Source organism: Ambystoma mexicanum, chromosome 8 (genome assembly GCF_040938575.1).
Source record: "Ambystoma mexicanum isolate Mex_15411 chromosome 8, UKY_AmexF1_1, whole genome shotgun sequence".
NCBI lineage: Eukaryota > Metazoa > Chordata > Amphibia > Caudata > Ambystomatidae > Ambystoma > Ambystoma mexicanum.
Window position 1 is genome coordinate 632852607 of NC_090929.1, and position 21960 is coordinate 632874566.

The window sequence follows — 21960 nt, forward strand, 5'->3', positions numbered from 1 at the left end:
ATTTAGCTCGGGTCCATGATGGGGTCGGTGTCAGCACTCTTTTGCTGCTTGATTTATCCACTGCCTTCGATAACATGGACAATGGAGTCCTGCTGGATCGTCTGGCAGAGGCCGGCCTCTAGGGCTCCGTCCTAGCCTGGTTCACATCTTTTCCTACTGACTGTTGTCGAGCTCTTTCCCAGCCTCCTTTTCTTTCTTTAGTAGTCTCCCTGACTTGTGGTGTCCCTTAAGTGTCTGCCATATCCCGGGTCGTGTTTAATGTTCACGTTCAACCGCGCACCAAGCTCATCCAATCCCACAGATTCCTCTGCTATGCTTATGCAGATGACACACAGATCCTGGTCGCCTGGACTTGTCCATCCCTGAGTCAGCAGCCAGATTTCGTGCGTGTCTTGTTGCTCTGGGAGATTGGATGCAGAACAACTGGCTCAAGTTGAATGGGGACAAGACCAAAATGTTGGTTGTAGGCCTTCCTCTGCTTCTTTATTTTGGACCACTGATTTCTGGCCTTTGTCTCTTGGTCCCTTCCCGACACTTGTCACTATGGTCAAAGACCTGGGGGTGGGAACTGAGGATCTTTAGGTGAAAATTCGGCCTTATGTTACCTAGATGCGCTTTGCGCTCAGCTGATGCCTGCATTTTGCCTATCCCTGTGGTGAAATACAGTCACATCAATGGCCGTTCCTTGGCTGTTGTGGCAGCTAAATTGTGGAATGCTCTACCACACTCCCTTAGATTGACAGTCAATCATCTGGTCTTTCGTAAGGCTTTGAAAATCTTCCTCTTCTAGTTGGCTTTTCTGTTCCTTCCTGCTCTGTAGTGCCAAGATGCCCTTGTGCGAATGTTGCGCTCTATAAGTTATATTCAAATAAAGTCATGTGAGAGGACAGGGTTGGGTGTAGAGGTTTTGGATGTGATTGGTGGATGGATGTGTGACTTTATGAAAGTAGCAAATAAGGGAGTGTTAAGAACATGAAAGTGGAAAGGGTAGAAGGCCTGCCCCTGTGCTACGGGGTCCTTGGACACTGCAGTGTCCGTGGATGGCATGGCCCACATCCAGGTCCTTTAAGGTTGCCTGGCACTCAAAGGGGAATGGGGAGGCCGCGGACAGTCGAGGTGTCCACGGACATTGGGGGATCAGCCAATCAAGTTTTTTGGGTGTGGTGTACAGGAAGAGATGGTAGCAGAAGTAGTTGTGGGAAGATTGAAAATGGCCATGGCAATGTCTTTCAGCAGGTAGAGTGTTTGGATTTGGGGGGACTCTTGGGTCCACTGTGTGAAGGTGTAGGCTGAGCATTGTGGCATAGCCACAAATCTTGGATTCCCTGAATTGGAAGTGTTCTGGCATGGAGTGCGATGCATGAAGTGGGTGGACCTGCACCCATTTTGTGCAAATATGGTTCAATTGTAACATCCGGACATTATTATCATTCATTGCGGTGGGAATAGTTTGGGGAACATGATTGGAATTTCATTGCAGTTTGCAATGAAGGAGACATTGGGAAACTTGAAGGAAATGTTCCTTAATTCCAAAATAATCTTTTCACGTATTCCACAGAGACACATGTGGATGCGTTCCAGTTAATTTGCTCCACAAATGAAAAAAGCGAGGCACAACGTTAATAAAGCTGTGTGTGCTTTTGTTCAAGATTTTGGCATGACACTGTTTCATAATGAGAACATTAAATTTAATAGGGCCAACATTTTTCGGCGAGATGGAGGCCATCTAACTGATATGAGTAATCAGATTTTTGTGGAAAACATTCAAAATGCTTTGAAGCAGTTTTTGTGAAAGTGCAAAGAAATAATGCAATTCAGTGACATGTTTTCTTAGTTCAGTTTGTAAAACCAAATATTTTAAAAAAATATAAAAGCCAAAAACACAAAAAAGGTTATTTTAAGAGCCACCCTTTTTGAACGCAAAACATTGAAAATGATTTCAATTGTCCCATGCCTGGACTTTTTTAGATGTCCCAGACTACCGCGCCGTCTGCGGACTATGCAGGCTGTACAGGGGCCTGTGACTTTTTTTCTCACTTCTATTTTTTAACTGTGAAAGGTGGCTCCTAAAGGAACCGTTTTTGTGTGTGTTGTTTCGTGTTTTATTTTTGTGTGTAGCTTTTCCAGTTTTTTTGCAGGATAGGGGAGTTAAAGTGGGGAAGGGAGGGAAGTGAATGAAGGGGCACCAACCACAGAGATGATGGAGGGGCAGGTGGACAGGGGAAGATGTTGGGCATGCCTTAAATTTAAGGTAGGGGGCACTGTTTCTCATGCTCTTTGACAACTGCCTCAAAAGTACTGTGAAACTGTTTTCCCCTGCAGAGTGGTGTGTGCAGTACATGCAGCACACTGTGACCCTCGAAAGGTAAGGATCTACAGAATTCGTATTGGCACGCAAGGTGGCTGGTGGGATCCTCTGCCCCAGAGGAGTACCATGTGTCCTAGCAGGAGTGGGAGAAGAAGATGGCACAGAAGAAGATAGCCTGCTCCTCCCTGCAAAAGGAACAGCCTGTCTCACTGCAACTGGGTCGTTAGAATGGACGTGGCAGCACATTGATGTGGTCCCGAAGGAGCAGTGCCCCTGTTATCCATGACTGAGTTTCACCCCACACTCAATGCATTCAACACAAGCAGCCTTCGCCTTTGGGACCTCACACAGGGTCTTAAAGAACTGCCACACCCAGGACTCAACCCGGGTGCTGGAGGTAGGCACTTCCACTACCTCATCTTCATCTTCCTCTTAATCCTTCTCTACATCATTGCACCTGTTCCCCTGTCCAGGCCCTCCAGATGGTGATGGTGGTCGTGGTGGGGGTGGTTGGGGAGCAGAAGTGGCAATAGCAGATGCCATGATTATATCCACTGTCTACACAGAAAGCTATGCAAAACAGGTGATGTAAAATGCTTTCCCCAGGATAGCCAGATTGAGAATGAGGAAACGTAATGGGTGGGCTCCTTTAGAGGAACTGTCCATAGACAGTTATACTGTTCGCGGACTATCGAGTGGAAATAGGCCTTAAAAAGTTGTGAAAAGTTGCCAGATAAATGTAGAGTGGGTTTGGGAGCTGTGCAAGGGTAAGGTTTCTGCTTAAAACACCCCGGATTGGCTGGAAAATAACTTTTAAACTGTCATCAGACACCGTTTGGGGCACCCCTGTCATGCCATACGGGTGCGGTCACATGATGATGTCCGCAACCCTAACGGCCGTCCACGGACACTCTTCAGGTGGGAACCGGAGGGCACATGTGCTGGGTGTCCGTGGACCAGGCGCGGTGTCCGCAGACTAATTAAAAGTATATCATGCGAAAGAGACATCTGCGGACATCACGCCTGTCCGATGGCACCTCCATTTTGAGTGCGGACACCCAGGACAGTTGCAGTGTCCGCGGATTCATGATGGGAGTTTAAAAAAAATAAGATACATTACACAACAATAAACAAATCATTTATAGTACAAAACATATATTGACTCAAGAAAGAATTCCATTGTAATGTGTGTTAAATAAAAAAATAATGAGTATTTTTTACCATGTGTGTTTGTACAAAAAGGTATATTTGCATGTTGTAAACATTAGTTTTGATTAGTTGTGATTTTAGGTACACCTGTTTGTTGCTTGTTGGGTACATCTTTTTTGCGTCTCCCGTATGATTCTGAGCCTTGTAAATGCTGCCTGACGTCCGTGGACTACCGCGCTGTCAGCTGACTCCCTACTTGAAATATTGGGGCGGGGGGCATATAATGTAGGGAACTTGTGGTACATGAAAGAGGCACTAGTAAAAACATATGAAATGTACTGAAAAAACTTTGTTAAAGAGACATTATGGTTAAGTTGCACTAACACAAACCCATGAAATTCACTAAAAAACATTGCTAAAGGGACATTATGGCTAAGTTACACTAACAAAAACCCATGAAATTCACTGAAAAAACATTATTAACGGGACGTTATGGTTGAGTTCCACTAACAAAAACCTATGAAATTGACTGAAAAAACGTTGTTAAAGGGATGTTATGGTTACAAGTAAAACCAAAAAACCCTTGACATTCCCCAGTTATGGTACGCTAAGCAACCATTACTCGCACCATCTGTATGCACTGCTAAGACTAACACCCAGGACATGAAAGATGACATCACAAATGTGATAGATGACATCACCGATGACATCACATATGGAATTAATTGTGCTAAAAAGTCTCGAAAAGGGGTTGAGTTTATTATGCTAGTAACAAGATGCGAGGGGTGATCAGGAGATAAATCATGAACTACTTAATGTATTAATGAATGTACTCATTTCAACAAAACATAATATTGGAGTATTGTTGTTAATACAGGAGCCTAAACATGTATAAACATAGGTAATGGCTGCAGCATGCACTATAGAAGTGCACTATTTTTAATCTGGTAATTTTGGATAGTAAAATAATGAATGGAACCTTATCAAAGTTTTCATTAATGATAAACATGGAATAAATAGCTAATAGCTAATAGCTAAGAACTAATAATTGAAGACTTACTAGATACCATCAAGACCTACAATGCATACAAATCTGAGGCAGATAGAAGGAAACTTAAGTAAGGAGGGAAGAAACAACACCACCCAAAAATTACAGTAACATTAGACTTCATCATCAAGTACACCAATGATTTGTGTGTTGGCGGTTTGCTTATTTCGCCATGTATGTGTACCATGAACTGATGCCAAATCCTAAGGAAAGTGCCTTAACAACATACACGAAGGTTGATGTGTACATATGTAACACCTTTTAATAGGTAAAATGTTCTCTATCAGTGAACAAAATCACGTGGCCGGAATTTGTCAGTGTGCAAAAAGAAGTGGGCCAGATAAGTGATGTCATCAATTACATCTGTGATGTCATCTTTCATGTCCTGGATGTTAGTCTTAGCAATGCACAGATTTGGCACGAGTTGTGGTTGCTTAGTGTACCATAAGAGGCAAATTTCAAGGGTTTTTCAGTTCTACTTGTAACCATAAAGTTCCTTTAACAACGTTTTTTCAGTGAATTTTATGGGTTTTTGCTAGTGCAGCTTAACCATAACGTCCCTTTAACAACGTTTTTTCAGTGAATATATATATAAATATATATACATATTTTCAGGGAAAAACTTTAGTTGCAGGGACGTTAAGGTGATAACTTAACAAAACAAAATCTCTGAAATTCAGCTAAGCCACCTTAAATTTGTGCCCCCTGTTGCGCTGCCTATGACCACACTGGTGACATCACTGGTGACTTCAATGGTGACATTATCCATCACACAAACAAAAGTCAATGCATACAAAATTGGATATTATTTAAAGATTACTTTTACTTTGTACAGTATGTGTTTTATTTCAATTGTGACATGTTAATCACTTACAAAAGAACACAGAAAGAAACGTGCATTTATACACATGTTTTCAAGCAAATGTTGAATTTTAAAACTTCATTTCTTATATATATATATATATATATATATATATATATATATATATATATATATATATATATATATATATATATATGTGTGGTAGACCCTGTACAGAAGTGCAGGGAAGGCAGAAGGCACTCCAGGAAGTGGTCTTGCATGCGGAAATCACGGCAAAACACTGAGGCAGGAAACCATTGTATGTCAGCCAAAAAGATATACTTTAATTAATCCAATGTCCAGGACAAGAAAAAACAACACGAAAAACGACACGTTTCACGGTAACAAACCGCTTGTTCACGTTTGGGGCGAGAAACACAAAGAAAGGACTACTTATTCATTCATAGACTCTATGGTTGTGGTATAGAGAGTCGTGCACACTTCCCTTCGGTCTGTTGCTCAAGTCTACCATCTTGCAATGGGTTAAATAGCTAAGCCTAACATAATGTCAGAGCAAAACAAAACATGCTTTTAAATCGGGCATTATAAACGTTAGGCAAAAAGGTATTACAAAATAAAAACCACTTCATGTGAGGTTTGTGTTAGTATAAACAAGCCAATGCAGTATTTTAAATTTAGTGCATAGTGCACGTAATCTTTTTGTTCTGACATTCATGCATATTTCAATTTACCTATTCAAGTACAAATACCTGTATTCACTAACTGTGCAAAATATGCAGTATACAACAAAATGTTGTTAAAGTGCTATGTGCATTTAGCAGCCATAAAATACGACTCACAGTTGATAAAGTGCAGCATGCATTTAGCAGCCTCACAGTATTATTCTATGTATTAGAATAAAATAAAGTGCTTAGTGCATGAAAGATTTTCCGTACTTTGAAAATACACATGAATCATTGATTACTGCATGAGTTAAAAATTCCAAACAATCATTAAAACAATTGCCTACGCATAATAAAACCTCAATTGCAAAACAGACCACAAATGATGTTACCGACCCAAGAGTTGTTTTGGCCAATGATGGAGAGAGACGAAAAGGAAAGGAAGAAATGTGCATCCAACTACTTTTTTTCTTGTGTTCATAAGTATTTCAACAAAAAATAAACGTTGCTCGCCCTGACAAGAGAAAGAAGTGAAAAAGTAATAAAAAAGAAAAAGAAAAGAAAACAAAGGTCTAAGGTGCATAAAATCCTCCATATGGAGAAAGAATATTGATTTGATGGACCTTCTAACTTTCTAACCTTAGTATTTGTGAGAAAACATATCACCTGAGAATGCTGCAAAGAAAATACTAATGACAACAAAAAGCATTTGCATTTAGATTGACATGAGGCTAATAGTGCAATTTGTCATGAAAAAAGTCTTAAAAACTCATATTATTTGAAAAGACAGGAACTAAACAGGCCATGCTTGAGTCTGGGATCTTCTTCAACAGTCCATGCATAAAATTACTCAAGGTGCTACTAAACGCAGTCAGGTACCTAGGAATGTGTATAATTCTTCATCTAGGTTATGGCCCTGTGGTTTCTTGGTCTCACGGTCTAAAATGTATCTGGTTTCCATTTGTCTCAAAAGGAGTTCCCTATTACCAACCCTTGCTGTTTTTTGGATGGTATGTATTCCAAAGTACCCAAAACCTTCAAGTTTCCCTCCGTGCTTCTCTTGGAAATGTAGGGCCATAGGATATGTTGGATCGACATTTTTAATCGCTCTTATATGTTGCAAAAATCTGAGTTTTAACTTGCTGATCGTGCTCCCGACATACCACTTGTTGCACGGGCAGGTAAGGGCATACACAACATACTCTGTTTCGCATGTAATCCTAGATTTTATGATCACATTGTTTTTTAGTACTGGATGTAGGTATTGTTTGATATTTTTTGCAAACTTGCAAGCCTTACACTTTGTACATTTGTGAAAGCCTTCTGGATTGGCACCTAGACAGCTTGGAACCACTGATGTGGTTCTGGGACTCATGTAGCTTGACACTAGGCTATCTTTCAAAGAGGTGGAACGTCTATAGGTAATGTTAATGTTTGCCCCCAAGGTCCGTCCCAAATGCTCATCTTGTTTAAGTACATGCCAATGTTTGTGTATTATGTGGCGAATGTGCTTTGAGGCTTTGCTAAATGTCAAGATGAGTCATGTATCTGTTTCTTCTATTTCATTTTCAGTTTGGACCTTGGACATCAGCAAAATGGAACGATCCTTTTGTCATGCTTTGTGATAAGCCCTATCCAACACTTTTTTCGGATACCCTCTTTGTTGAAACCACAGGGCCATAGGTCTACATTCCTTGTCATAGGTTTCCAGTTGGGAGCAGTTCCGTCTGATGCGGATAAATTCACCATAGGGAATGCTCCATTTTAATGATGTGGAGTGGTTGCTTTTAGCATGCAGTGGTGTGTTGGAGCTTGTAGGTTTTCGATACAGTTCAGTCACTAAACTGTCATGAGCCACAGTTACAAGTATGTCTAAATAGACAATAGTGGTCTTACTGTGGCACTCAGTAAACTGGAGATTGTGTTCATTTATGTTTAGTGACTTAACAAACTCCAACCATTCATCAATGGGTCCATCCCATATTACAAATAGATCGTCTATGTAACGCAGCCACAAGACCACTTTGTCCGTTTGGTGACTGTTTGAGGGGACCCACACTGCAAACTTCTCCCACCATCCCATCGTTAAATTTGCGTATGAGGGAGCAAACGTAGTGCCCATGGCTGTTCCTTGCAGCTGGGTGTAGAACTTATTATCAAATAAGAAACTGTTGTTTGTTAGGCAGAGGTTGATCATCTCTAAAATCATCTTTCCATGCTCGAGATAATTCAATGATCTGGTTTTTAGGATTTACTCACAAGACTTCAATCCATCTATGGGTTTGATCGAAGTGTATAGGGAGACCACGTCTAATGTGGCTAGTAGGTATGTCTTTTCCCAGGGTATGCTGTCTATTTTGTTCAGGAAGTCCTTTGTATCTTGTAAATATGACGGCAGGCTGGTGACAAATTTTATCAATGTTTCATCTACTAGTTTTTACACACTTTCAAGTAGTGCCCCACATACAGCCAGTCAAGTGGCACAGCGAGTAGAGCGCCCGCTTTGACACCCGTGCAGAGCCTGTTAACGCAGGTTCGAATCCCGGCGGGGCCAAACTCAGCCTTTCATCCTTCCGAGGTCGATAAATGAGCACCACACACCGTGGGTAATAATAAGCAGCGCTCAGATACCTGAGGGTTTGTAGCGCTATATAAAAGCCTAATTATTATTATTATTATTATTATTATAAAGTTACTATAGGTCTCCCTGGTGGTCTAGTTTTATTTTTGTGAACTTTTGGCAAGAAGCAAATAGTAGGCATCATTGGAAACGAGAGATGCAGATATTTACACGTCTTCTTCCAATAGGCCTTTCTCCTTCCATTTCATCAGTAACTCAAAATGTTTGTCGTTCATTTCTAATGTTGGGTCCGTATCCAGCAATTTATAGCATTTATGATCCCTTAATTGTCTGTTGGCTTCAGTGATTTAATCAGACCTATTCATAATGACAATGTTGGTGCCTTTGTCAGAGGGTTTGATGATGTAATTTTCCAGTGTTCTCATGCTGGATAGGATCTCCTGCTCTTGTCGAGTTAAATTGTTATTAGAAATGTCGATTTTGGTTTTCCTGAACTTTTTGAGGTCATTTATAACCAGATCTTGAAAAGCCTCTATGTTACCACCAGGGTTGAACATGGGGTTAAAGCGTGATTTCAGTTTGAGGTTACTCTTACAGGGCCAATCAGTGCAGATACTCATAAGTTCCCATTGGGGATCACTTATGTCTTCATTGTCTTGCCATTCGGTTTCTAGATGTATGAGATCTTGTAATACATTCATATATTCAATGACAAAAGGAGTATATCCCAATCGTGGTTCATCATCTTTGGTCTTGGGAGGATTGACTGCAAAGATTTGTTTCAGGCGGATCTTACGTATATACTTGTCGAAGTCTATTCTTGTTTCAGCGTAGTTATACGATGTGGAGGGGCAAAAATTCAGGCCGAGTCTAAGTACCTCTTGTTCTTCCATTGAGAAAACATGTGATGTTAAATTGACAATAGACATGTCTGGTGATTGGCTTTGTATTCCCATCAATTTTTTGTTCCAGAGAGTGTCTGTCTGTCCATCTTGTCCGCTACTTCAGTATCTGAGGTGGTTGCTCCTCCTTGTTTTCTTGTGCCTCGAGAATTGGTTGATTTTCCCCGTCCTCGTCCTCTTGTTTTTTTGTTGTTTCCGCTTCTGCCATCCATCCCTAAGAGTCTCATCTCTTCTAAAAAATTAAATTTTCTTCGGGGCTGATCATTTTCACTTTCCGTGGAGTCTACATCAGAGGATGATGGTATACTCGATGCTGCGTTCTCAACATCCCTTTTCATAATCCTCCTTGTCTCAGAGAAATTTTCATTGTTTCCGCAGTTTTATCTGTTCCTCAAATGTTTTCAGTCCCTTTTCCATGTTTACTCGAATGGCTTTGCCTTCTTCACTTTGGTTGGTCTTTTTGAGTTGTTCCTCAATCTCAAGTATTTTGGTCAATGCTTTTTGACGATCAATCTTTGCATATTTTATGAGAATATTAAGGAATGTCACTGAGCACCTGTTGCTAGATTCACCCCATTCTTCCAGCATGACCGGGTCCTGCTCCTCAAAAGTCGGTGTAGGTAGTATTCGTAAGCCTCTCGGGATCCATCCCACGTCAATGTAGTTCTGCAGCGAATACTCATCCCACCATTTGCTAATCTCCCTTCTCTGGAGCTTTTCCAGTTCTCTGAGAAGTCTCACTTCTTCATTACACTGAGTATCTGGTGGTTTGTTGTTAGGCTTGCTTGCAGCAGCGCAGGTTTGCTTCTCGCAGAATAAAAACACTGCTTGCTCTTTACGTGCGTTTTCTCTGTCCTTTTGTGTAGACATAATGTTGTGTAGAATGACTGACAATAGTTGACTCTCTCACCAGAGAGATAATTCTCACTTCCCTTGCAAAATTCTCAATAAACCAAAGTGCTTAGAAAACTGTCCTTTAAATGGAAGCCCAATTTAAGTGAAGCTTATTTAGATGAAAAGTACAGAAAACCAGAATAAACAGAGTTAGACCTACCACTGTGGTCGGATGCGCCTCCACCCTCCGATGGCAGGATACCACCAGCCACAAAAGTTTTAGAGTTAGAGTAATGATCACTTTTTTTCAATACCCATGTATGGAAATCTTAAAATATATCTGAATACATAGTTCTTCCTGGTTTTAAAGTACTTCTCATGTCATTCAAACAATTATACGTGTACACATTTTTCTTACAATAAAGAAGTGGAGTATTTACATGTTTATTTTATAACATAGTCAATAATTAGGATTCAACATGTGTCTCCAGTTATTTCTACACATTTATTTTGTAAATGTATATACAGATTATATAATTATAGTGAACATGTCTTAGATATATTTGGCACACACAGGAACATTCTAAGCAGAGTACTATTTATAATTCAGATATCTTTTCCCAAAGTGCTACAACGGAAATCTTCACAAGTAGTGATATGATGCCTGTGTAGCTGTTTATTGTTTTAAACATGGTTACAAACTATTTGAAAATGCTAATATCACATATGAAGAAACGTAAGGTGGTCTAAATATGGGCAAATACCTAGAGTGATGTTATGTCTGATGCCATTAGTTAAATAACCATTGATGTCATATCTGATGTTATTAGCGATGTCACCAGTGATCACATAAGTGATGTCATCAGTGATGTCATCATCATGTTCATAGGCTGTGCAACAGGGGGTCGAATATAATCTGGCTTTAGTTGAATTCAGGGGTTTTGTTGTATACGTTCTCACCTTAACATCCTAGCAACTATAATGTTTTCCTTGAATTTCAAAGGATTTGTTACAGTGCATTGCTTACCTTCGCGTCCCTGCCACTAAAGTGTTTTCCTTGATTTTCAAGGTTTTTGTTATTCCATAGATGTTTTCCACACATGGCCAGTGGTCATGGCTTACAGCCGTGCCCATTGTTTATTTTAGAACACTACTAGACCACCAGTCAGGGCCGTGGGCCATGGTAGGGCATGGCTGAATGCTATGCCCAATGCATATTTTTGAACACTACCAGACCACGAGCCATGGCCTTCGGCCAAGGCCAAAGGGCATGGCCAAAGTGTCAATTTTAAAACTCTACCAGACCACTAGCCGGTGAGCATGGTCACTCTATATTTTAAAACACTTACAACCCATCGCTCAGAGATGTTCATCACAAAGTGATTTTGACCTGTTTTGACAGTGGGATTGTTATGTATAAAGGATTGCAGGCTTTGAGAAAGCACAATGTTTTTAGGCAATGTGCATTGAGATTACATTCATTCATAAGCATCACACACTTAAGCAGTGTGCTACAAGCCCCTTGTTTCATAGCCGGTCTCTTGGTGACTGTTGTGATACATCCCATGACCCCAACTAACCACATTTAAGCAGCATGGAAAAGGGGAAAGAAATGATCAGCTGCAAGAATCACATATGCCCAGGTATATTCTGCACCCATAGCGGAAATCAAAAGCTGGCACCCATGAATGTACGCACAGTAAATGAACCTATATCTTAAAGTGAAATATGCAAATGTAGTTAATTTGAACTTCCCCGTAGAAGAAACTGCACAAGAACAAACAACATTGGACTTTTAAAACATGTAAAGAACACCAGAAAAATAACCTGAGAGAGGAAATGTTCTAATAAATATGCTGACAAAGTATAAAAGGTGAAGGTACACCCCTAAACGCTCACACCAGAAAAAATACAACCCATGGGGGACAAAGCCCAAGAAACTCTTGCAAGGATGACAAGTTTTATTTCTACAAAAATAGGTGTGCCAGCAAAGAACTCTGCTGGCCAGGAACGTTTTGAGGAAAAACGTTACACGCAGATGCTTAAAAGGGGGCATAGCGTCATCTCTGGTATCATTGTATACAGTAAAAACATGTGTGGCTGGTTGGTGCAACCCTTTACAGGGACGGCCGGATGCCAGGCCATTGGTCTCAGCCCAGTACCTACGTCTTCCATTATGTGGGGTCTGCTGGGCTCATCATCTCCAGGGAAACAAGGCCAAAAAAAAATTAGCTACTTTTGCAAATAAAGCTAATCTATCATTATACAGTGCACCTTGCAAGCTCAAAAGACTGGCAAGTGGGAATCTCAATGTCATTCTAACCCACACACACATTTCACTCATCCTGATCATGTCTTTCGACTTCCAAAACTTCCACCCTCGCTTTTGAACTATAATGTATCCCTCCCTGTCCCTCGCATTACAAATCATGCCATTGCAAAAATAAAGTTGGGACTGCCAAACTCTTTAGCTCTTTTATGGTTGATTGGTTTATGGTCGATAGTCTGGGGTCAACCAGTATTTGGAATGGAGGGGTCTTAGGACTAGGGCACAGGCAGGGGCTATAACTTGTGGTTGGCTGGGTGGGTTTCGGAGGCCTGCTTTGACCTGTTTGTGATAACACATACAGTAAGGTGCCCAGCACTGTCTTGTGGCCTTGTGGGGCATATTCTTTCTAGAACAAACATATTGGCAACAACTTTACAACAAAGGATGGTTTCAGTGGACGTTAGCAACTTGGACTTCCCTCATCAGTGCTTGGGCCTGTTCAGGGTTTCTCGTTAAAATCGCGGCCTTTGCTTAACACACTAAATAGAATTTGGCCATGCAGGCCCTATACTTTGACTATGGTTACAAGATGGCGTCACTTATATGCGCACATTATGTCTAGATCAGCTAAATTGCGTATAATGTTATGGTCATGTGGGGACTCTTAGGCCGCCCTCCCTGCCCTGGGCTATTAGAGATCTTCTAATGGGACTTGCCTCAACCTGAAGTGCCTAAGTGGGTAGGATGGGTTTGTTCCATTCCCAACATTCCCCCCTTTTCATTACTTCTACAGTAACAAACTCCCCCGCACGCATGCACTCATTCTCCCTCCTCACAGCTGCTTCATATGGTTGGGTTCCCTTTCGTGGTATCCATGCACATGGATCGCAAGCTCTCCCATGATTGCACATATTCCTCAGGAGTAGATGTCATGTAAATACATCCCACAGCGCCTGCTAGATCTACCCATACTTCCTCATAGTTCTCAGGGTCAGGAGGTAAGACAATGGGCCTCATTACGAGATGGGAGGTAGCCATGGTGCTAATAGCACCATGCCTGCCTCCCATACCGTTTCCGAGTCCGGTGTTGTTCAATGGGGACTTACCGGTGCAGTCCGACCCTGGCGGGACCGGTAAGTCCCCATTGAACAAAACCATTCCCCATTCCCATTTGAACCCCCATAGGGCTCAATGGGAATGGGGGGGTGCTAATAATGGGCTTGCGAATGGCAAGCCCATTATTAGCACCCTGGTCCCTTAGCGGGACCCGTAAGTGACGTGTGGTCAGACCACACGTTCCTTACGGTTCCCTCCAAGGGACCTCGGAATAGAGCGGTAAGGTATTACCGGCACCGGTCTCCTTACCGGTGCCCGGTATCCCTTACCGCCCTACTCGTAATGAGGCCCAATGGCGGTATGATATAAACTATTTACTTCTTCTCTTGTATTGCAGGGTACCTTTCAAACCCCAATTGAAACCATCATCATTGCGCTACTAGGTACTCCTTTGGCACAACTTCAGAGGCCCATTTGACAGGTGCAGAAGATGACCAGGATGAACACATCGACAGGTACCCGCATCTTCATGATGACTCCTAGCTAGGACAGGACCCAATTGATTGCAACATCAAACCAGTCATTCCCTTAGATTCCTCCTTCTTTTTTCAAGGAACTCCCAGACCGTGCATGGCTGTGATTATGTGAGACAACTACCCATTCTCTGCATCTTCATGAGGTGCGAATGTGCAGCAATAATCCCAGATCTTGCGGCACACACCTCCTTCCACCGCAGCCAGCATATCCAGGATGTACCTGTTCTGCATGGTCATCAGTCTTAGGGCACGGAGCTCGACCTTTATGACGTTGAACCCTTGCCCTGTGTCATTTGCAAACTGCACCAGTTCCCAGTGTACCATCTGCAGCCATTTTACATTGGCTTCAGCCTGTACGCCAGGAAGCAAAAATGAGGCAAAGAAGGTCTCTGCCGAGCGAACAACCGATATTCATCAGGAATCTCCCTGAGCAATGCAGCTGAGTCTCTGGATAGATAGTTGGACAATGTTTTCTTCCTACCAATTTCTCATGCTGCCCTCGTTCAGGTAGAACATGAAATTCTGGCAGAGGTAATGGATTCTGTTCTTCAAATGTGGGGGAGATGGTTGGGGATGTGTCGGGTATCGGCCCCCACATTTGAAGAACAGTTTATCTGGGATTACTAAAAGCAAGGAGTGCAGTGAGGTGCAAGTACACTTGTTGTCCACAGACCCAGTAGTAATCCATCACAGCTGCCATGCCATTCTTCAGGTCTGGAATCAGGAGTGTTCTGTTGCATTTTTCATTGGAGCCAATACAGATAGTTCCTTCACTGTGGAAGCAAAGTTCATATGTTTATTCTCGGTTACAGCCGTGCCCATTGTTTATTTTAGAACACTACTAGACCACCAGTCAGGGCCGTGGGCCATGGTAGGGCATGGCTGAATGCTATGCCCAATGCATATTTTTGAACACTACCAGACCACGAGCCATGGCCTTCGGCCAAGGCCAAAGGGCATGGCCAAAGTGTCAATTTTAAAACTCTACCAGACCACTAGCCGGTGAGCATGGTCACTCTATATTTTAAAACACTTACAACCCATCGCTCAGAGATGTTCATCACAAACTGATTTTGACCTGTTTTGACAGTGGGATTGTTATGTATAAAGGATTGCAGGCTTTGAGAAACCACAATGTTTTTAGGCAATGTGCATTGAGATTACATTCATTCATAAGCATCACACACTTAAGCAGTGTGCTACAAGCCCCTTGTTTCATAGCCGGTCTCTTGGTGACTGTTGTGATACATCCCATGACCCCAACTAACCACATTTAAGCAGCATGGAAAAGGGGAAAGAAATGATCAGCTGCAAGAATCACATATGCCCAGGTATATTCTGCACCCATAGCGGAAATCAAAAGCTGGCACCCATGAATGTACGCACAGTAAATGAACCTATATCTTAAAGTGAAATATGCAAATGTAGTTAATTTGAACTTCCCCGTAGAAGAAACTGCACAAGAACAAACAACATTGGACTTTTAAAACATGTAAAGAACACCAGAAAAATAACCTGAGAGAGGAAATGTTCTAATAAATATGCTGACAAAGTATAAAAGGTGAAGGTACACCCCTAAACGCTCACACCAGAAAAAATACAACCCATGGGGGACAAAGCCCAAGAAACTCTTGCAAGGATGACAAGTTTTATTTCTACAAAAATAGGTGTGCCAGCAAAGAACTCTGCTGGCCAGGAACGTTTTGAGGAAAAACGTTACACGCAGATGCTTAAAAGGGGGCATAGCGTCATCTCTGGTATCATTGTATACAGTAAAAACATGTGTGGCTGGTTGGTGCAACCCTTTACAGGGACGGCCGGATGCCAGGCCATTGGTCTCAGCCCAGTACCTACGTCTTCCATTATGTGGGGTCTGCTGGGCTCATCATCTCCAGGGAAACAAGGCCAAAAAAAAATTAGCTACTTTTGCAAATAAAGCTAATCTATCATTATACAGTTCACCTTGCAAGCTCAAAAGACTGGCAAGTGGGAATCTCAATGTCATTCTAACCCACACACACATTTCACTCATCCTGATCATGTCTTTCGACTTCCAAAACTTCCACCCTCGCTTTTGAACTATAATGTATCCCTCCCTGTCCCTCGCATTACAAATCATGCCATTGCAAAAATAAAGTTGGGACTGCCAAACTCTTTAGCTCTTTTATGGTTGATTGGTTTATGGTCGATAGTCTGGGGTCAACCAGTATTTGGAATGGAGGGGTCTTAGGACTAGGGCACAGGCAGGGGCTATAACTTGTGGTTGGCTGGGTGGGTTTCGGAGGCCTGCTTTGACCTGTTTGTGATAACACATACAGTAAGGTGCCCAGCACTGTCTTGTGGCCTTGTGGGGCATATTCTTTCTAGAACAAACATATTGGCAACAACTTTACAACAAAGGATGGTTTCAGTGGACGTTAGCAACTTGGACTTCCCTCATCAGTGCTTGGGCCTGTTCAGGGTTTCTCGTTAAAATCGCGGCCTATGCTTAACACACTAAATAGAATTTGGCCATGCAGGCCCTATACTTTGACTATGGTTACAAGATGGCGTCACTTATATGCGCACATTATGTCTAGATCAGCTAAATTGCGTATAATGTTATGGTCATGTGGGGACTCTTAGGCCGCCCTCCCTGCCCTGGGCTATTAGAGATCTTCTAATGGGACTTGCCTCAACCTGAAGTGCCTAAGTGGGTAGGATGGGTTTGTTCCATTCCCAACATTCCCCCCTTTTCATTACTTCTACAGTAACAAACTCCCCCGCACGCATGCACTCATTCTCCCTCCTCACAGCTGCTTCATATGGTTGGGTTCCCTTTCGTGGTATCCATGCACATGGATCGCAAGCTCTCCCATGATTGCACATATTCCTCAGGAGTAGATGTCATGTAAATACATCCCACAGCGCCTGCTAGATCTACCCATACTTCCTCATAGTTCTCAGGGTCAGGAGGTAAGACAATGGGCCTCATTACGAGATGGGAGGTAGCCATGGTGCTAATAGCACCATGCCTGCCTCCCATACCGTTTCCGAGTCCGGTGTTGTTCAATGGGGACTTACCGGTGCAGTCCGACCCTGGCGGGACCGGTAAGTCCCCATTGAACAAAACCATTCCCCATTCCCATTTGAACCCCCATAGGGCTCAATGGGAATGGGGGGGTGCTAATAATGGGCTTGCGAATGGCAAGCCCATTATTAGCACCCTGGTCCCTTAGCGGGACCCGTAAGTGACGTGTGGTCAGACCACACGTTCCTTACGGTTCCCTCCAAGGGACCTCGGAATAGAGCGGTAAGGTATTACCGGCACCGGTCTCCTTACCGGTGCCCGGTATCCCTTACCGCCCTACTCGTAATGAGGCCCAATGGCGGTATGATATAAACTATTTACTTCTTCTCTTGTATTGCAGGGTACCTTTCAAACCCCAATTGAAACCATCATCATTGCGCTACTAGGTACTCCTTTGGCACAACTTCAGAGGCCCATTTGACAGGTGGAGAAGATGACCAGGATGAACACATCGACAGGTACCCGCAACTTCATGATGACTCCTAGCTAGGACAGGACCCAATTGATTGCAACATCAAACCAGTCATTCCCTTAGATTCCTCCTTCTTTTTTCAAGGAACTCCCAGACCGTGCATGGCTGTGATTATGTGAGACAACTACCCATTCTCTGCATCTTCATGAGGTGCGAATGTGCAGCAATAATCCCAGATCTTGCGGCACACACCTCCTTCCACCGCAGCCAGCATATCCAGGATGTACCTGTTCTGCATGGTCATCAGTCTTAGGGCACGGAGCTCGACCTTTATGATGTTGAACCCTTGCCCTGTGTCATTTGCAAACTGCACCAGTTCCCAGTGTACCATCTGCAGCCATTTTACATTGGCTTCAGCCTGTACGCCAGGAAGCAAAAATGAGGCAAAGAAGGTCTCTGCCGAGCGAACAACCGATATTCATCAGGAATCTCCCTGAGCAATGCAGCTGAGTCTCTGGATAGATAGTTGGACAATGTTTTCTTCCTACCAATTTCTCATGCTGCCCTCGTTCAGGTAGAACATGAAATTCTGGCAGAGGTAATGGATTCTGTTCTTCAAATGTGGGGGAGATGGTTGGGGATGTGTCGGGTATCGGCCCCCACATTTGAAGAACAGTTTATCTGGGATTACTAAAAGCAAGGAGTGCAGTGAGGTGCAAGTACACTTGTTGTCCACAGACCCAGTAGTAATCCATCACAGCTGCCATGCCATTCTTCAGGTCTGGAATCAGGAGTGTTCTGTTGCATTTTTCATTGGAGCCAATACAGATAGTTCCTTCACTGTGGAAGCAAAGTTCATATGTTTATTCTCGGTGCTCCTTCACTGGTTTTTCCATTGTTGCAATCCATTTTAGCTTTGTGACGTTCTCTGTCCAGATTTGTGCTCAGGTTGCTTCCACTCAAGCTAGGAGTTCCTCTTCGTACCCCAGGAGGCCTTCTGCCAGACAACTGAGTGTGGTATTTTATCATTTTCTCTTTATATATTTGAGTACTTGGATAATTAGGTGTGGTTGTTGCAAGCATTTAATGTCTCTTGGATTGTCGTTCCATTGTAGAGGATCTGGATCAATAAGCTCAAGTCATACTCTTTGTGCCTAGAATGTGCCTTTAACCCTACATAGCGCAAGATGAACTAGGTACTGTGCCTCTATAATTGGTACTTCTTGGGATACTAAGAAATTGGGTGCCCTTGGCACATGCAGGACTAGTGTACAGACATAGCAACTTCCATTGTCTGTTTGTCTTCCTACTGCACTCATGTCCATGTACCAGCTGTTAGTCATTTCAGGATGTCGTTCATCCACAATGGCATCAAGGCCAAGCCCCTGAAAGGCGTCATATTTCGCACTTTGTGTTTTGTGAGGAATTCGACCATCCGCACAGGGAGAGTGCACTCATCCTGGCTTTTTTGATTTTTTGATAAATGAAAATAAATGATGGGAGGCCACCCTCCGAGAAAATACTGCAGCCATTCTGCACCCATTTCATCTGCTTAACGCACCAAACACATAGTCACCTGTGATCTGGGAAGACACAGCCTACAGACGCCGTCTTCCCCTGTCATATTCACATGGAATGTGAGAGCCCTGGATACATCAAAACATTGCAAGATGGGGGAAGGCACTCCTTCCTCCAGCCATGAGCAACCTAATTAAAATATCAAAGGCTCCATGGATCTGAATTCCTTTGTTCTCCAGCTGTTGGCAGTGCATACTAATGAGAAATAATTGAGGCAAGCCTGCTGAGTGGGCTTGGTTGCCAGAGAGACAACAGGAAAGTGGGACTAACACCCCTTTGGTGTGCAATGTGTCAACTTGAAGTTAGTTCCCACCCCTCTGTATGAAAGGCAGTGCAATGCATGTCTGGGTCCACTGTTTACCATAGGCAAACCCCTGCAGAGCTGACCCGTTTCAGAGAAGAAAAGTATGCGATTTGAGGAAAAAGGAAGTCTGCTCCCAGAACATACATCCAAGGAAAACCTGCGCTTTAATCAAGAGTCACAGAGGGCTCGGTTAACCAGAGAGACACTTTGATCTAAAACAGACAGAAAGATGAGTGGGACTTAGGTATATGTTGTTACCCCCTTGCCTGTCCTGTTGCAAAACACTCTGGTCCTGACTCATGCATAACAGAAGATTATTGGTGGGGACCAGGATTGGTTCATTAAGTTAGGCTTAGCCTACACCAATCACTAGTGCACATTTTGCTTTAAAAGAGGGCTGCACCACTCACTTAGAAGATCATCCGAAGACTTCAAAAGGAGTAAGAGGAAGGACTCATTTGGACCCGAGCTGAAGGTACAGTCTACCTTACATCTTCTGCCAGTAAAGGAAGGTCAGGATTTTCAAGAGGGAAGCAAGATCCCTTCTCTAAACATCTCCCAGGGAACAGAGGGAAATACCGGACTCAGAGGACCCGTCCAGCAGCTCCAGAACCAGTACCCAGCCAGCACATAGCGTGCCATGCTAGGTTCTGCCAGCAAGCTTCCTAGGTGGGAAGTGGCGGAGAGTCTCTGGACAAAACACAAGGCATTTCCTGCAATCACTCTAGGAAATGAAAAAGAAACAAGCCCTGCAAAGAAGCTAGGAGTGCCACACAAGCATCATCCAGCGTCCATCTTTTAAGGACATTTTCGAGACAGTCAAATCCTCGAACTGCATCTGGTGGCACCGCTGACTGTTTTCACACCACAGTCACAAGAGCCGTCCAAGCCACCTCGACCAGCATTCCAGATCCACCAACCAGGACAGAGACAACGATTGTTGGCCCTGAGCCGCCACACCGGACAGCCTGCAGACATCCATCCAGCCTGCAGACGTCCGTCCAGCCTTGCTTGCCGAATTGCCTGCCGCCTGGTACCCACAGCTGTCTCTTGCCAGTAACTATGTCTCAAGGGCTGCGAAGCGCCCTGGAACTGCCTTGACACTGTTGAGCACCAAGAACTTCTTCAGCACCAGGTACATTGTGGTTCTGCCCCTCTGGTCCTTCTCTGAAGTCCCCTAGAGACAGTCACAACCCTTTCCCCTTTGGTGCGGAACCAAATAATCTTGAACTATGAGACTGATTACTTTACTAAATACCTTCCTGTCTGTATCCAGAATGCATCCCTTTCCTTCGTGAAACTGTCTGTCCTCTGTGTTCCTTTGCAGCGTGTGTCATAATTGTAGTGTGCTAGAACTATCTGTTGTAGTAATAATAAAGTAGATATTTGTTATACAACCTTGACTGGACAGTCCCTTTATTCATTGGGTAATAATGGTATTTTCGCTGTGTCGCAACTAACCAACGATCCATGACCTTGCGAAGATAAGCCTGCCGTTCCGTCCAAGTTATCAAAATTGGACAAGGAGGACTTATAATTCACTTGTATTCTAATCTGTTCAGATCCCTTCTGGTGTACTAGAGGTGTGGGGTTGATTGATGGTTTAGAAACCAATATTCATCCATGGACCACTGGTTCCCCCGGAAGTTGATTCGTCATATGCTTGCCGTTTCATTCTTTTGCATAGCCAAGTTGGCTTGCTCATCATACTTCTATTGCTAATGTCATCATAGATGGTATGATGGTTAAGTTATGATGAACACTTTTAAAACAGGGCAAAAAAGTTTTTGAATATCGTGCTCAAAGTCATACTCACATGCACAGGGGTACTTATTGTTATTGTTAATAAGCTCATCACTTATATTATTCATGTTTCTAGTACTGTTGATTATATTTGCAAATACACCCCCTCTATTATTTAAGATCCGAATATAACAAAATCTCCCCAATTAATACATAAACTAAGCATTAAAATGGTAAATAACACTGCACTAAAATGCATACCACACATGTAAGCATATGAACATCTATGACTAATATCATACTAGTACGTTTCTTAACATAAATAGAAGAATTTGACACCTGAGGAAAAAAGAAAATGCACACAAAAGACAGGGTGGCGCAAGGAGATGGAACGGGTGAGAGAGAGAGAGAGAGAGAGAGAGAGAGAGAGAGAGAGAGATTTTATAAAATATGTTTAAAACAGTGTAATATTGAAAGGGGGTCTAGTCTTACTAATAAATGCTGAGGTCAGTAAACAATATTGAGTGCTGTTTAAGGTGCTTGTGTAGTATTTGGGGTGCCCTACGGACATCTGAGGGGTGTATCCAATAGCAAAACCCTTTTACTTTTACAGTGAGGTGCACGGAAAATAGCACTTTGTAGGGGCCATGGAACCTGGGGTTGTTCCACTTCCTGACAAAGTTGT